This window comes from Eumetopias jubatus, unplaced genomic scaffold (assembly GCF_037043125.1).
Source record: "Eumetopias jubatus isolate StellerSeaLion01/CBP00866 unplaced genomic scaffold, mEumJub1_p1.0 scaffold_16, whole genome shotgun sequence".
NCBI lineage: Eukaryota > Metazoa > Chordata > Mammalia > Carnivora > Otariidae > Eumetopias > Eumetopias jubatus.
In genome coordinates this window covers 66,045,431-66,049,477 of record NW_028274822.1, presented here as the reverse complement: position 1 = coordinate 66,049,477, position 4,047 = coordinate 66,045,431, and the positions used below count along the sequence as shown (strand labels likewise).

General features: G+C 51.6%; 1 pseudogene; it reads right to left on the bottom strand.

Annotated features, from left to right (window-relative positions):
- Positions 1-3,046: 3,046 nt before the first annotated feature.
- LOC148162298 (immunoglobulin lambda variable 5-45 pseudogene) lies at positions 3,047-3,783 on the bottom strand (annotated as a pseudogene).
- Positions 3,784-4,047: the final 264 nt, after the last annotated feature.

The window sequence follows — 4,047 nt, the reverse complement described above, 5'->3', positions numbered from 1 at the left end:
CACGAGGTGCCTGGAGCCTGGGAAAGAGCCTCTAGTTCACAGCACCTTCACGTGTCCTCAGATGTGTGCAGACGGCACGGGCAGACCCCATAGCTGACAGATCTGGCAACTGGATGGCAGAGCCACCTCTTGTTATGTGTGAAGCACACAACTCAGTGCTATTCACAAGGGGCTCAGGGCATGGACTGGGAAGGAAAAGAATTATTCTGGAACTTGACAGCTGCAGGTCCCAGGCAACAGGTGTCAGTGTCACACCTGGTCCCCTGCTGACCTTCTCCGTGGGAGGAGCCTGCTGGTCAACCCCAGGACAATTAGAAATGCATAGTAGACAGGTGGAGAAAAATCAAATATTTGATATTACTCTTTCTGTGATAAGAAGGATTATGTGCACTTAAGTATCTTCTGAAATGTTTGCTATAATACAGTATAGAGAGACATGTTTGAAAATCCAATTTTAAATTGCATAACTGACTATTTTAGATATGTTGTCAATTAAAATCTTACTTAGTTGATGTGCATTATTTGGTTCCACACATATAAGTTTAATATATTTCATTTTAATTACTATGTCAGGAATAAGGATGATTAATTCTGTAAAATAATTTACTTAGTTAAGAAAAACCAATATGTGAAACTAATATATAGAGTTTAAATTTTCGAAGCACTGAATTAGCTGACTATACAACTGGACCAATTACATGGAAGACCCCTAAAGTCATTGTTCAATTGTATGGGCTTGTAGATGTGATAAAATAACTACAGGTTGAACTTGAAAGATACAGAAAGAATGTGTTGCCTTTATAATGGCCTTCGGTTCCTATGAGGACCTCCCTTGTGAGCACCACCACCACCACTAAATATAAAAATAAAATACGTCTACAAACGCACAGAACTTTGGCCTTATACTAAAATTCAGCTGCTACAGAGGAGGCTTGCAATATCATTTTTAATCCTCTCCCTTCTTTGTTAGTGACACAGGCCAAGTGGGACAGCAGACACACAGACTCTCACGTGAGCAGAGTGACATGTGACAGTGACCCCAGGGGAGGGGTGGGTGCAGTGGGCTGTGGGGCCGACACCCGAGCACATCACCCTCCGTGGGCAGTGGAGACCTGGCAGGGAAGATGTCACACACACTAGACTGCGTGCATGACCAGACATCTTATGGCTACACGAGACTCACATCAGACAAGAGGAGCGTGCACGCGTGTGAGGAATCCATGGCAGGGAAGTAAATGGGAAAACAAGGAAGGAACATGTCAGACATGCTGAGGAGAGGGTCCCATAGGACCCATGTCTTCCTGTATCTGTGAGGGGAAGGACAGAGGGAATAAAACAGGCGTCTTGGCTGTCAGGTTTGGAGACTGCAAAGAAGAAGGGGCTCCCCTGAGTGAGGACAGGACAACAGAACCAGCAGGGAGAGGTGACAATCAATGTGTGTGGAGGACACAGGGCAGGTGCCATCATGGCAGTGAATCCCTGTGGTCACACCTGAGAGTCCAGCTCCTCCCAGGCGGAAGGTGGTCGTAAATGCTCATCCCCTTCAGGGCCCTTAGGAGGGATTAGCTGGCACCCAGAAATATCTCAGCAGAGCCTAGTGTGTGCCTGAGAGCCCTGTGGCTGGATCCTGTGGAGAAAGGGAGGGAGACAAGGAGAGGTCCCCCAGGCCGCTCTGGGACCCATGCAGAGAAGCACTCTTTTAACAAGTGTGGATTCATTCATTCTCCCCAGTCCTGTGGATCCGGGAGCTGATGCCCAAAGACCTCACCCCTCAGCTCCATCCCTCCCGTTCCTCTCCCCAGGTCTGGGGGTCTGTCTGTGGCAGCAAAGGCCAGCCCAGGGGTCCTGGGGCACAGAAGCAGGGACTGCATGGTGGTCTTGGGAAAGGAGGACATGGGGTCTCTGGAGAGGGGGCTCCAGAGACTCCAGAGCTCAGGGAACAGGATCTAGAAGGATAGATGAAACCGTGTGAGTCATTGATTAGGGCTCTCTTCTTCCTTCTCCTCCTTTGTGATGCAAAGTGAGGCCAAGTGTAGTAAAAAAGATACATATGCTCTGTCTTTGTTTTACAGGAAGTACATTCCTGCCCATCAGAGAGGCTCCACAGGATGGTTTGTTTGACTTTAAAATGAGAGGAAAAACCAAACAGAAAGAAACAACAACAACCACACAAAGTGTGAGCGCCAAGGGCTGCGCTGCCAGGGCTTTTTACATATTTGACCCAGAGACAGCATTTTATGTTAAAAGCAGGGCATTCAGACAATGTGGGTTCTGAACTCCAGGCTCACTGCCAGTTCCAGGCAAACAAACAGGGCTTTGGTGTGAAATCTCTGTGATGGAGGGGAGGCTCCTCAGAAAGTTCATCTCTTTAATTAGCTTTCTCATTTCTCTTATCCCTGGGGGCTGGGATAAGCAAAGATACGCATCTAGAGGGGGCCTGGCTGGCTCAGTCCCTGGAGCATTGACTCTTGATCTCAGGGTTGTCAGTTTGAGGCCCACGTTGGGTGTTGACATTACATAAAAATAAAATCTTAAAAGAGAATATATATATGTGTGTAATGATTCCTAAAACATAGTATGATGTTGTGTGCTGCCATCTGGATGGATTTCATCTCCTGTTCCACACGTCTTACAAGGGAAAATGTGTTAGTGATGTGAATATGTATTAGTATTAATAGACATTCTGTTTTACATTTTAGAGGCTCCATGGGCACCGTGTGTAAGGAAAGGACAGAGTTCCCGCGGGGCCCTCGGGAATGTGTTATACTGCTGTCACCAGTGAAGGGATTAAGCACCTCTGGACACGTGTCACCGCTTGGACCCTTGGGCCCCAGGACTTTGTCACCCCCCTCATGTGTCTCTGTCACTGTGCTTAGCGCTACACTGCTGGCATACACCTGACAGGAAGCCCCACAGAAGCTTCTTGATGAAGAGGACCAGAGAGAAGGGCCCAGGGGTTTCGGTCTCACTTCCACGTTGTCTGAGACGCTGTGAGGAGCGGTAGCTGCGCCCACTGCCAAGAACTACAGCCCAGTGAGAGTCCGCCTCAGCCTCCGCCTGCAAACCCCGAGATGCGCAGAAGCTCAGCCTTGGCCGAGGCGTCTTTGCAGCCCAAGAAGCGGCCGGAGACCCCGGAGCCCTGGTGCTTCTCGGAGTCTGAGGAGAACCTCGGCAGACACCGGGGAGGGCTCCCTGGCCGCTGCTGGATCCAGTAGCTGTCAGAGCCGCCCACACCGATGTCCCTGATCAGGGTGCAGGTGAGTCCAACAGTTGCTTCCAGAGCTGCAGAGAGGGAGGGCGGCCGGGTCAGCACGGGCCGAGAGAGGTGAGCGCAGACACAGGTCTCATGGGTGATAGGGCAGGGACAAGGGTAAAGTTTCTCAGACTCTGTGACTGAGGAGCTGACACCAGCTGTAGGGCTGTCTTGTGTCCCCGAGGCCTGTCCCGACGGTGCCATGAGAAAGCAAAACAAGAAGGACAGGAATCCAGGCCATGGTGACACAGACCCAGGCCCCCACAGTGGGCGGGGCTGCCCCAGGCCTCCTTTTCTCCTCCACCCTCTGCCCCGGGAGGGGCTGTCCATGCAAACGGGGTCCACCCAGTGACTGCCCAGCCCCTCCCTGAGCCCTGGTGCTGGAGCTCAGCTCACAGACACCCTGAGGATGGGGGTTGGCCTCAGCCCAGGGGAGAGCCCTGGGAGAACGCACCTGCTGACAGGACCACATAGGTCCCTGCTCTGGGGACTCTGCCGGACCCGAGAAGACACAGCGGCTGAATCCCCATCAGGGAACACAAGACCCACCCAGTCTCCCGTCCCAGGCTTCATTGAGTGAAACCCCTCCCTGAGCCTCCGCGGAGGGTCAGCCACCGTCTGGACCCACAGCACCCCCTGCTGGTCACAGGGCGCACACCTCACAAGGCCCAAAGCCCTGAGAGCCCAGCTGGTTTCTGCACCTCACCAGGTGCCTGTCTGTATTGACACATCCATGTTCTGATTTCTAGTACGGGTTTCTTCTGCAATCGGTTGAACATTCCTCCAAATCCTTT